The following is a 14,236-nucleotide window of genomic DNA, read 5'->3' on the forward strand; positions in this document are numbered from 1 at the left end:
TGTAAACATTTTGAAGGTAAGTGAATGACGATTCACTAATTCTCCACCATAAAACCTAACTTTAAGCCTAAATGTATTGAGAATTCCTAGGTTTGGATGAGATTCATTGAACCTTTTCAATGGCATGTTTAAATCTCGATATGCCCTTCTTGTTTGTGACTGGGATACCGAGGATCACAAAGCGGGTGTGAATTACCATGCAAATTCACATGGTGCCTTCATTGTAACGATCACCTATTCGATGTGCCGGTAAACCACACATGCTCCATCGAACTATGATAAACAATGAATCACCCTTTGCCACCTTTGCTTAGAACCAATTAGTATGTCGGTAAACCACACACGCTCCACTAACTTCTTAGCAAGGGTGCAAAGTGTAATTTCATGGGATTGCATCAATTCACTTTTCCTAAAGTAACTAAGATTGGGAATTTTTTTAAAATATGTAGTTACTTTATATTACTTATTATACTTTTAATGAGAGGATGAGGTTGCCCTATCCTACCCGTTCGGCTAACGACCCTCCACCAATCAAGCAAGCGGTGGGTGTGAGTGTACACCCATTAAGCGCCATTTTATAGGCCGCAACCTTATACCCACCTTATAGATCGGCTTCGTGAATGAGGCCTACTAACGGTAAGACTAGCATTTTAGTTATACATATATATATATATATATATATATATATATATATTATTCTTGTAATATTATATTAGTATAGGGTTGTATTTTAAACATTTTAAAATCTAGGGTTTGAAATTTAAGTTGTCTAAATTAAAACTTTTAATCACAAAGCGTAAATTTCAAAACTTGAGGACAAGTTTTAAACATTTAAAACATGGAGGATCAAATAACAAATAATTTCAATTAACAATTAATTTTCTAATTATCTATATTTGATTTATTCAAGATTTCTTTTAAGATAATTACCAAAATAATCAAAATAATTAATTAATTATCATATAAGGAAATTAAATATTTTATTAGTTGATAAATATCTTTAATTAGATCAAGATTATAGTCATATATATCAAAAAATCGGATTAGGGTTGATCTAATTAGATTAAGGAAAGTTTCCATAAGATAATTATGAAGAAATCCCGAATCTGGCCATTCCTGACGCTTGGACTCGCCGAGTGCACAAAGGGACTCGCCGAGTCAGGCCAACTCGCCAAGTCCACTTTGGAACTCGCCGAGTCCATGATTCAGAAACCAAAAAATCGAATTTTGCAGTTTAGTTTCAGACAATTAAGCAACAATTTAATGAAAACCAAACCAGTCTCTGATACCACTGATGGGTTTTAGCCATAAGAACTTTCCTACGTGCGCATGCAAAACCCTAATGCTTGGATCTAGGCTTTCTAATTAAACATGCTATGAATCCAAGACTTCTAATAACTATTTAGGCTAAATAACAACATTGAAACAGATCTAGAATCATACCTTTGAATTCCTTGTTGACCTTGTTGTCTTGGAGCTTCTAGAGTCACAAATGTCACTCCTCTAATGGCTTACAAACACCAACAGCAAAGAGGATGATTTAGGAGAGAGGAGAGGGGATGGAATTCGACCAGAGGTTCTCTACTTTAGGTGAAGTATCGAATTCCCTCACCCATAGGGTCTATTTATACTTGTAGACTCCTTAAGGGTTACAGTTTAATCCCTATTGCATAATCTTCTCTTAAGGCTATCCAAATCCATTCCTTAGATAAGTTTATGGATGATTTTAGCTATCCTATAGCCTCTAGAATCCGTCCAATCCATATCTACATGGATTTACAGTCTAAAGTTTAACTATCAAACAATTGACAGTTTATACCCTTTTATTTAATTAATCTCTTTAAGTCACCAAATTAATTCTAATTAATTCTATGACTTATATTAATCAAATAACAATATATTATTCTTTATATTATTCTCATAATATATTAATAATATTAACTCTCTCTTAATAAATCATCCTATCAAGTTGCTATGGTGAAGGCAACCCAAAAGGACCATGCACAACCGGGTCAAATACTTGCCTAATATAGTTGTAGCCTTAGACACTATTCCAACAGCAATTGGATAGACTAAATGAGAGAAATAACACTTGGAGATTATTAATATATTATAAGTTCTAATATATTAATAATATTATTTGATTAGTTTGATCAAGAATTAATTTAGAATTAATTAAGTGATCAAAAGATAACTAATTAAATATATGGGTTGATTATGTAAATCATTCATATCTTGTATAGTGGGCTAAGAGGCTCCATGGATTATCAAGTTGGGTTCTACCCATAGGATGCTCCATGGATGCTCCATGGGAGTTACAAACCCATGGGTCATGGAAATGAAGAGTCATGACACATTAGGGTTTACATGGTGTAACCCTAGATGTGTCAACACTATATAAGAGTCCCATTCTCCACAAAATTGGTTACACATTACACTATATGAAACAAGAGGGCTAGGCCGATTTCAAGGAGTGTGTATTCTCTCAAAAGTCTTTCCTAGAGCATTTGGTGTTGTGTGAAGCATTTGATGCATCACACTTGGGGTGCTAGGCTTACAAGGTTTCAAGGAACATAAGCAACAACAAGGTAAGTTATTCTATCTTTCATTCAAGTTAAAAGTTGTTCCCCATGTATGCTAGATAGGAATATAACCTTGGAATTCAACTTTGCATGATAAGTAGACAAACATAGATCCAAGGTTATTAGGGTTGCATGTACACTTAGGAAGTGTTAGAATGCTCAAAACTCATCAGTGGTATCAGAGCCTAGGCTTGTTTGTTTGTTATTTGTGCTTAAAAGTTGAAAAAAGTCGAAAAACTTGTTGTCTGCTTGATGAACTCGCCGAGTCCATGGGGAGACTCGCCGAGTTCACTTGTATCTTCAACCTACTCGCCGAGTAGGTTCATGCACTCGGCGAGTAGGAGCCACAGAGTGCAGATTTTCGACTTTAGTTGCTGGAAATGGACTAGAAACATTACCCTAAACTGTTTTGGTACTTGAAAACTTGTTTTAGATGGTGTAATGTCTTTGCTAATTCATTTACAACAACTAGTTATCAAAATTACAAAGTTTAAGTGTGATTTTGATTCATGAAAGTGTTCATATTCATGTTCTTGATCTTATGATGTTTAGATGATCATAAGAATTATTTGTAACCTATGTGGTAGATTAATTCTTGATCATAATGTGTTTTAATGGAGTCCATAACTTGTCCTCAAGTTATGGAAAACCAAAAGTCACTTGGATTAAAAACCATTAAAAGAACACAAGAGTTAGAAAAATGAAGAGTCTTCATTTTATTACTCTATTAAACTCATAAGTTACAAGAAATGAAAAGTTTTGAAAGTTTACAAAACTTGCCCTCAAGTTTTGGAACAAGTAAAGTCAAGTTAAAACTTTAGTTCCAACCCTTAGAATTTTAAAAGTTAAAATTCAACCCTTATACTTATATTATTATGATTTAATAATTATATATATATGTATAAGAACAAAGTCGTCTTACCGCTAGTACGCCTCATTCACGAAGCCGGTCTATAAGGTGGGTATAAGGTTGTTGCCTATAAAATGGCAACTTAATGGGTGTCCACTCTCACCCACCGCTTGCTTGACTGGTGGAGGGTCGTTAGCCGAACGGGTAAGACAACGACTTATAAATTCTCATTTAAAGTATGATGAATATTATAAAGTAACTAAATGTTTTATTAAATTCTCAATCTTAGTTACTTTAGGAAAAATGTGAATAAGGTGCTAATCCATGAAATTACACTTTACACTTTGTTTAAGTCGTTGGTGGAGCGTGTGTGGTTAACCGGCACACTAACTTGGACTTAACAAGGTAGGTAAAGGGTGACTTAAGGTTTATTATAGTATCGGTGGAGCGTGTGTGGTTTACCGGCACATCGATTGAGTGATAAACTTTAAGGGTACCAAGTGATTTGCATGGTTACTTCACACCTCATTTTGTGATCCTCGGTATCCCAGTCACAAAACTTGGAGGGCACACTCGAGATTGAAACATGCCTTTGAAAAGTTCATTGAATCTCAAAGAATCTAGGAATTTCTAAGAACCAATCAAAAACCTAATATTTAAATATTTCGGTTTTCGTGGTGGAAATTGGTGAATCGTCATTCACCTACCTTTCGAATATGTTATAGCTTGGATTACGACATACCTCTTCTAAGTTATAATATATTGTGATTGGATCCTAGCCTTAATATTACATTTGGGTGTTTTATTAAGGACTCTCTTAATATCTAAACTAATCTTGTTCTCTTCTTTCAGATGTCTTCAAACAATGCTGCTTCTGGCTCTAATCCTAATGGCTCCTTTACCCTTATGAACTTGTGTGGGAAAGTCACCTTTGATGGATCCAACTTCAATGAGTGGATCAGAAACATCAGGATGATTACCCGCTACGAGGACAAAGAATATGTCCTTGACAAGGAGCTTAAGGGGATTGATGAGACCACTGCAACTCCTCAGGAGATCGCTGACTTTCAGGCACATGAAAGAGATGCTACCAAAGTGGCGTGCATCATGTTGGCCACAATGACAGCAGAACTCCAAAAGTCCTATGAGGATTTCTACCCTTATGAAATGCACCAATATCTGATGGAAAGATACCATCAAAGTGCACGACAAGAGAGGTATGAAATCATCTGCTCCATGATAACAACCATGATGAAGGACGGGGAATCCATCACGAGCCACATGCAGAAAATGCAAAGGTATGTGGATCGATTGCTGAAGCTAAATGTGAACTTCCCAGAGGAGCTTGCAATAGATATCATTTTGCACTCCTTACCATCGTGCTATGATCAATTCCGCATGACATATCACATGAATAAGGAAGAGGTCACACTCAGCAAACTTCAGGGACTTCTCAAGACTGCAGAAACAGGTCTTAAGGGGAAGTCGGTTGTTAACACTCCTACTCCAAACTCAACTCCGGTTTTGGCAATCGGGAAAAGTCGAGGGAGGAAGAGAAAGAGCTCTTCGAAGGGTACCAAGGCTCGGACCCTTGATGGCTCTTCTTCAAGTGGAACCAAGAAAGGTTTCATCACTCCTTCTTCTGACCCAAAAGAGGCTGAATGCTTCTATTGCCATGAAAAGGCTCATTGGAAGCGGAACTGCCCAAAGTACCAGCAAGATGTGAAGGATGGGAAAGTTAAACCCAACCATGCAGGTATTTACACTATCTTATCTAATAACTCACCCCATTCTAAATCTTGGGTCCTTGATACCGGTTGTGGTATTCATATTTGTTGTGACTTGCAGGGACTAAGAAGAAGTGAGAATGTGGAGCAAGGAAGAATAAACTTGATCATGGGGAATAGGAAAGCTTCACCTGTCACCAAGATTGGAGTTTATACTTTATCGCTAAGTAGTGGGTTTAGTTTAGATTTGAATAAATGTTGTTACTCGCCAGGAATGGCAAGAAATATTATTTCCTTTCATGCTTTGTACAAACAAGGGTTTACCTTTTCATTTAATAATGAAGTTGGTTCTATTGATGCTTTCTTTAATAATGTTCTTTATTTTAAAGCATTACCCTGTGATGGTGTGTATGAAGCTGTATCTGTTGTAGATAACTTAGGAAATAATGTTTTGTGTATTGATTCTATTAATAATAATAATAACTTGGATAAAGCATCATTATGGCATTGTCGTCTTGGACATATCAGCAAGAAACGCATAGGCCAACTCCAAAAGGATGGAGTCTTGGAGTCGTTTGACCTAAAGTCAGATGATAGTTGTGAATCATGCTTACTTGGAAAAATGACAAAGTCACCCTTCACAGGCTCGTGTGAAAGGGGTGAAGGTTTGTTGGACCTTGTACACACGGATGTGTGTGGACCATTCAAACATGCCACAAGGGATGCTAATCGTTATTATTTGACTTTTACTGATGATTACAGTAGATATGGATATGTCTACTTAATCAAGCATAAGTCAGAGACTTTCGAGAGGTTTAAGGAATTTAAACAGGAAGTCGAGAATCAATTGGGCAAGAACATTAAGATGCTTCGATCCGATCGAGGAGGTAAGTATCTTAGTTCAGAGTTCCTCGACTATCTTAGGGAATGTGGGATTGTCTCACAATTGACACCTCCCAGGACACCACAGTTGAATGGTGTGGCTGAGAGGCGTAATCGAACCTTGTTGGATATGGTTCGTTCCATGATGAGTCGAGCTTCGCTACCAATCTCATTCTGGGGGTATGCCTTAGAGACTGCTGCCCATATCCTTAATCTAGTCCCTACAAAGAAAGTTGCCAAAACTCCTCACGAGATGTGGACTGGTAAAGTACCTAAACTAGACCACATCAAGATTTGGGGTTGCGAGGCTTTCGTGAGACGCGAGACTCATGATAAGCTCGAACTTCGAAGCGAGAGGTGTATTTTCATCGGCTACCCACAACAATCCTTTGGTTACCTCTTCTACAGACCTAGTGAAAATGTGGTCTTTGTAGCTAGGAGGGCTTTCTTTAGAGAGAAATAGTTTATAAGCCAAGGAAACAGTGGGAGGCAAGTTGATCTTGAAGAAATTCAAGAGTCAAGCGGTGAAGGAACTTCAAACCCTAGCACTCAACCTGAGGAGGAAACTCCTGTTGAGCCAATTGACAAGTCCGTACCTCTGAGGCGTTCCACAAGGGTTAGGCATGCTCCTGAGCATTACTATGGATTCCATATTACTGCAGAAAGAGATACACTTATTAGTGATGAGACACTGATAGGTCTGGATGAACCTAACAGTTACGCGGAAGCCATGGCAGGCCCTGAGTCAGCCAAGTGGAAAGAGGCAATGGATAGCGAGATACAATCCATGTATGACAATCAAGTTTGGAACTTGGCTGAAAATGTACCAGGTCGTAAGACAGTGGGGTGCAAATGGATCTTCAAGAAGAAGACCGACATGGATGGTAATGTACACACTTATAAGGCTAGACTGGTTGCAAAGGGGTTCTCTCAAATTCCTGGAGTGGATTATGATGAGACCTTTTCTCCAGTAGCCAAGATTAAGTCTATTAGGGTTATGTTAGCCATAGCTGCATTTCATGACTATGAAATTTGGCAAATGGATGTCAAAACCGCTTTCCTTAATGGAAAATTGGCTGAAGATGTTTACATGAGTCAGCCAGAAGATTTTGTCAGCAACAAGTACCCTAATAGAGTGTGTAAGCTTGAGAAATCCATTTATGGATTGAAGCAAGCACCTCGCAGATGGAATCTTTGCTTTGATGAAAAGGTCAAGGAATTTGGCTTTTCTAGGAGTGAAGATGAATCTTGTGTGTATGTCAAGGCTAGTGGGAGTATAGTTAGCTTTTTGGTATTGTATGTGGATGACATACGACTCATAGGAAATGACATCCCAACTCTGCAGGAAGTTAAGTCCTGGCTTGGGAAGTGTTTCTCTATGAAGGACCTAGGAGAAGCTGCCTATATTCTAGGGATAAGGATCTTGAGAGATCGGAGTAAAAGACTAATTGGACTTAGTCAGAGTACCTACTTGGATAAGGTGCTGAAGAGATTCGGCATGCAGGATTCCAAGAAAGGAGAGTTACCCATCCAGAGTAACGCCAGATTGAGTAAGACACAAAGCCCTAGCACTGAGGCTGAGATAGCAGAAATGAGTCGAATACCTTATGCTTCGGCTGTAGGATCGATCATGTATGCTATGACATGTACTCGACCTGATGTAGCCTTTGCCCTAAGCATGGTTAGCAGGTATCAGGGGAACCCTGGCAAGGCACACTGGACTGCGGTAAAGAATATCCTCAAGTACCTACGGAGGACTAGGGACTGGGTCCTTACCCTCGGTGGGAGTGATGACTTGAGAGTTGTAGGGTATAGTGATGCTAGCTTCCAGACTGATAGGGATAATTTCCGCTCTCAGTCGGGCTGGGTCTTTACCCTAAACGGAGGAGCAATTTCTTGGAAGAGTTCCAAGCAAGAGACAGTGGCTGATTCAACTTGTGAATCAGAGTATATTGCAGCTAGCGAGGCGGCAAAGGAGGCGATATGGCTGAAGAACTTCATTGGAGACCTTGGAGTTGTACCAGCTATTAAAGAGCCAATGGAAATTTTCTGTGATAGTGAAAGCGCTGTTGCCTTAGCCAAGGAACCAAGGGATCACGGGAGATCCAGACACATCGATAGAAAATACCATTTTATCAGACATCGAATAGAAGAAGGACTCCTCGTGGCAAAGAGGGTATCATCAGATGAGAATCCGGCAGATCCCCTCACGAAGGGACTGACTCGGGTTAAGCATCTCCAGCATGCTCGGAGCATAGGGCTGAAGGATGATATTAGATTTAGTAGTTAGATAACCTCGAAATTTGTAAAGTGTAATTGACATTAGATGATGAATAAAAAGTGTTTTATTTATGAGTAAAGTGTTGCTATCTCTTGTCGATCGTTTACTATATTTCTTTTGCATGTTTTGACTTCCAGAATAATTTTTGTTTGGTATAACATATTATTCAAACCTCCACAGTCGGTCATATGTCGGAAGTAGGTATGAATCAAGACTGTCATGTTTGGTTGTAGAGGTCTAAGGTGTTGGACAAGGCTACAACAATCATGAGTGCTCATAAGTTCTGAGCATTGGACTCAACCCACGCTCACTGGAATCACTTCATGGAATTCTATCTCGAGTGATCGTGAGACGGTAATATCATATAAGTCTTCAAACCTAGAGATATGATTTGTTACTTACAAGTTGGTTATGCATTGATTGTACGAAAACGCATTGGTAACTCGATGTTATAAAACGTGCTTTTGTGTGTAATTCAATGAGTGGTAGAACAAACATATGAGTCGAAGTTTATCTGTTCCTTCTTGTATTAGAAGCTGATATCTGGGCCCCTCGATGATTTTGTTTTGACCTATGTACCGGGCCCGGTCAGAACTAAGTTGATGTGTTCAATTAAGTTCTTTGTCAAACAAATCGGAAAATCGGGAAACAAACTGCTGGACAATAAGTAAGACATTGTTCCATGTATTTGTCCGGCTGATATCTAGAACGGAGGATTATATGATCCCTTATCTTAAATGGCGTACCATCATCTTCTCAGTTCCGAGAAACCTTGAAAGAGCTACGATTGCCGGTCGGTTCCTGAAGTACTAGAGTTATAGTTATTAGACTTATCCAAGTGGGAGACTGTTGGATAAGGTGTCTAAGTCCATAACTATTTCTGGTGTGTACTTGACCCGACCCGGCATGGTCCATTTGGGTTGCATGGCACCATGCAATTGGATAAACTAAATGAGAGAAATAACACTTGGAGATTATTAATATATTATAAGTTCAAATATATTAATAATATTATTTGATTAGTTTGATCAAGAATTAATTTAGAATTAATTAAGTGATCAAAAGATAACTAATTAAATATATGGGTTGATTATGTAAATCATTCATATCTTGTATAGTGGGCTAAGAGGCTCCATGGATTATCAAGTTGGGTTCTACCCATAGGATGCTCCATGGATGCTCCATGGGAGTTACAAACCCATGGGTCATGGAAATGAAGAGTCATGACACATTAGGGTTTACATGGTGTAACCCTAGATGTGTCAACACTATATAAGAGTTCCATTCTCCACAAAATTGGTTACACATTACACTATATGAAACAAGAGGGCTAGGCCGATTTCAAGGAGTGTGTATTCTCTCAAAAGTCTTTCCAAGAGCATTTGGTGTTGTGTGAAGCATTTGAGGCATCACACTTGGGGTGCTAGGCTTACAAGGTTTCAAGGAACATAAGCAACAACAAGGTAAGTTATTCTATCTTTCATTCAAGTTAAAAGTTGTTCCCCATGTATGCTAGATAGGAATATAACCTTGGAATTCAACTTTGCATGATAATTAGACAAACATAGATCCAAGGTTATTAGGGTTGCATGTACACTTAGGAAGTGTTAGAATGCTCAAAACCCATCAACTCGGCGAGTTGTTCTTGGACTCGGCGAGTCGGATCGCGAGTCGGTTCTTTCGTCCCAAGTAGTGAGTTAAGGGCGACTCAGTGAGTGAGAAGAGGGACTTGTCGAGTAGGACCGGGTTAGTAGGAGAAGGACTCGGCGAGTCTGTGCCATGACTCGGCGAGTCCAGTCAACTGGAAGTTGACTTTGACCAAGGAGTTGACCTTGGACCAGGGGTGGGTCAGTCATCTGACCTAAGGATGTTCATGAGTGACTAACCTATGTTTATGATTTATAGCCGGAGGATTACCGGTTCAGCAGTCAGGCGCTTAGCAATCAGACTTTCAGCAGCTACTTTTCAAGGTGAGTTACCTTCCAGTAGCAGTGGGTCTACGACCACAATGCCGGCCCACTAGTAGGAGTTGTATGATTAGATGATTGTCTCTGTGATATTCATCTAGGGTTGCTACTAGTTGTGATATGTTTATGTGCTAGTATGATATGATGCTATGTGCTAGTGACAGTAGGGGAGATAGTCCCCAGATTACCGGTCGATAGGGTCGAAGGGGCAGTCATGCCCAACCATGCTAGATAGATTATGTGATACGTGTTATGTGGTAGTAATAGGGGGTGAAATAGTCCCCAACATCCGGTCGAGAGGACCGAAGGGGAGACCAGCACCCAGATATGCTAGTCAGCATCCGGTCGAGAGGACCGGAGGGGAGACCGGCACCCAGTTATGCTAGTCAGCGTCCGGTCGAGAGGACCGAAGGGGAGACCAGCACCCAGATATGCTAGTCAGTATCCGATCGAGACGACCGAAGGGGTAGGTCGGACACCCAGATATGTCTGACAATATATGTATGTTATGTGGTTAGATGGTATGTGGTATGGTGGGGGAACTCACTAAGCTTCGTGCTTACGGTTTATAGTTTTTTTTTTCAGGTACCTCTTCATCGAAGGGGAAGGAGCTGGCGCGGTAGCGGCACATCATACACGCACATTGATTTCCGCACCATGAGTCATTCTGGGATTTTGTACTCTGATATTTGATTGTTTGCATGTTTCGGTTTTCAGACACGATGTATGGTATGAATGGGTTTGATCAGACAATGTTTTATTTACAAATGTTTTCTAAAAGTATTGATTTAAAACAAAATTTTTGGACGTGAAATTTGGATCGTTACAGGATGAGACATGTATGGTGTTTTTACAATTGATAAATCAATAGTTGGTGATGGAATGGTCACCGAAGTACCTGTGTCACGTTTCTGGAATGGGGCACCCAATATCAAACATTAATATATATATATATATATATATATATATATATATATATATAGAGAGAGAGAGAGAGAGAGAGAGCGAGAGAAACTCTCTTTGCATATTATTAATATGTTTTTTAAATAAGATAAAACATCATAAATGGTCCATGTGATAGTGAAACGACGAAAATGCCCTTCACTTAATGGACAGAACTTAACGGAGTTAACAATAATGACCAATTGTCAAAAAATTTTGAAAACACAAAGACCTTCTATGATGTTTTTAAACCATAGGGACTAAATTTCAAATTTTGAGAAAACACAGGGACCATTTATGATGTTTTTTCTTTATTTTATAAAATCTCTCTCTCTCTCTCTCTCTATATATATATATATATATATATATATATATATATATATATATATATATATATATATATAGTTTTTTAACACACATCGTATTTCAATTTGATGTTATTATATAAACTTACAGTTACAAAACTATAAGAATATAATAATTTTTAGTTTGCATATATAAAAAATTAGATTAATTATTAAATATAATAAACCTATTATATATAGTATTATTAAAAATGATAAATAAAAATGTTATTAGAATGGGAGAATAAAAATAATTATGTAATAAATAAAATAATCAATTGATAAATAATAAGTGATTGATAACTTAAAAATAAAAAAATTGTATATTCTAGTAACATTAAAAAAATTAAAGAAATAAATAAATCATAAAAACAATATTCTAAATTAAAATTACACTTGAATTTTCATTTATTTGAAAAAAAAAGCATTTTATTTGGTTAAAAGGCCGGCCCATTACCGACAAATAACATGAATCCTAAGGAACGGCTGCAGTCTGAAGTCTGAACCACAGACAAACAAATCATTTATCTAATTTTGCACTTTTCCGGCGGACTTTACATCTCAAAACTTTGTATATATACATAAAAGTAAAGTTTGAAATTTGTTTCTTTTTAATAATTTTGTTGAAAAAAATAAAAAAAAATAGAAGTGTAACTTTAAGTAACGGATAATAATAGCCTAAATCACGTAGTTTATATAAATCAGTCACTAACTGAGTTTACATAATTTAATATTCATCTAGGAAATGAAAGTGATCAGAAACCAAAAAATCTTTAAAAAACAAGAAAAACAAGGAAAAAAATGCTAGGATATGTTTGACAAAAATGTTGGCAGCCGAAAGATGGTAGTTAAAAACTTAAAAGCCACAACTTTAGTGTTCGCAAAAGTGAGTTGTATGTTTTATGAAATGCATAAAATTAGAGAAAGACATAAATACGATAAAAACTTTTTAAGACCGAAGAGAATGATGTCATGCTTTTTGATAGCTACGTCACCACCATATAAATTTTGTCATATTACATCTCAACATGTCTTTTAAGTGAGTTGGGTCAAATATTGTATTAAATACAATCAAATGTTGGTGGAATACATCTGCACAATCTCTTTCCTCGGCAACCCGCTGCTATAGGACTTCTCTTTCCTCGGCATGCTACCATGGTGGGGCGGTGTTTGTCGAGCGTGTGGGCTCTTTATCAGTGTCAGAACACAAAAATTTATGAAATAGTGGCACCAAAAAAAAATCACTCAACATATACTTATAGTTGCGAGGAGTAAGCATGATAAAATAAAACAAAGAGTATGGATGGAGAGTTAAACCTACAACCTCATGCATAAACAACTAACGACTTAACCAACAAACCATGAATGTACTTGTGCTTATGGAGGTTAAAGAGCATAGACAAATTTTAGGGGTTACTCGAGAGTCCCGAGACACAACTTGATTTCGGTTTAGTGTAAAAGAAATTATATATTTTGATTTTTTTGTTTTAAGATATAACAACTAAGATAAATATGTTTTGTGAATTAATAAAAAAACATCCAGATGATTTCGAACTTAGTGTAATAACAAAAACATCAGATGATTTTGATTTGGATTGTATTTTTTCTTTTAATGTTAAAAATCAAAAGCAACTAAAATCTATAAAGTCTTTCTCTAAAACATCCCCAACAAAATTTGGCAATTGCACCTAATATACTAGCGTGGATTGCAAGTACACTTTTGACTATTGAATATATAATTAACTTTATTGAAGTTGACCGTTTATAACCTTTTGATAATGACTTAAAAGGGTAATTTATTTTTTGATTTGTACACATTTGGTCACCTAATACACATTCAATCCTTATGACCGGTTACTTCAGGTCAGTCGAGAAAAATGACTTAATAGGGTAATATATTTTTCATTTTGTACACATTTAGTCATTAATATTTTTGTACATATTTAGTCCTTAACATTTTTTTTGTTTCAAATAAGTCCTTTTTTTTGTACTCATTTAGTACTTATGAATGATTTTTTTAGGTTTTTCTCATGACATCTTACGTGAGACAATTATTGATGAGTTGTTTGGGGTTGTTGATGTTTATGTCCAACATGATCTCGACTGCTTGGTTGTGTAGGTCTTGTGATTTGGCTCAGGTCTTGTATTATGAATGTCGTAACTTCTTCATACGATATCGGATTTTAACGATCTTTATATCCACGTGTTCATTTTTTCATTAAAATTACTCCCGATAAAATGTAATATATTTTTATTTACAATTTTATAAAAAAAACATCCATACATGCATTCATAAAAAAATATGGACATGGGCAGACGCAAAAATACATAGTTGGTGTTACCGAGATGAAATAGGTGTTGCTGGTATATGAAAAATAGCTATAAACGAAAAAAAATCGAAAATACGAGATCGTATGGATATAAAGATTGTTCGCATGGATATAAAGATTGTTTACATGGATATAAAAATCGTTAAAATCCGAGATCGTATGAAGAAGTTATGACGTTCAGAACACATGACCTAAGCAACCAAGTAGTTGAGATCACGATGGACATAAACATCAAAAGGCCCAAACACTTAATTAATGAATTTCCTATGTAAGATTTCGTGAGAAAAAAACTAAAGAAATCAGTCATAAGTATTTAATGAGTACAAAAACA

This window comes from Lactuca virosa, chromosome 9 (genome assembly GCF_052849685.1).
Source record: "Lactuca virosa cultivar CGN04683 chromosome 9, Lactuca_virosa_CGN04683_v6, whole genome shotgun sequence".
Taxonomy (NCBI): domain Eukaryota; kingdom Viridiplantae; phylum Streptophyta; class Magnoliopsida; order Asterales; family Asteraceae; genus Lactuca; species Lactuca virosa.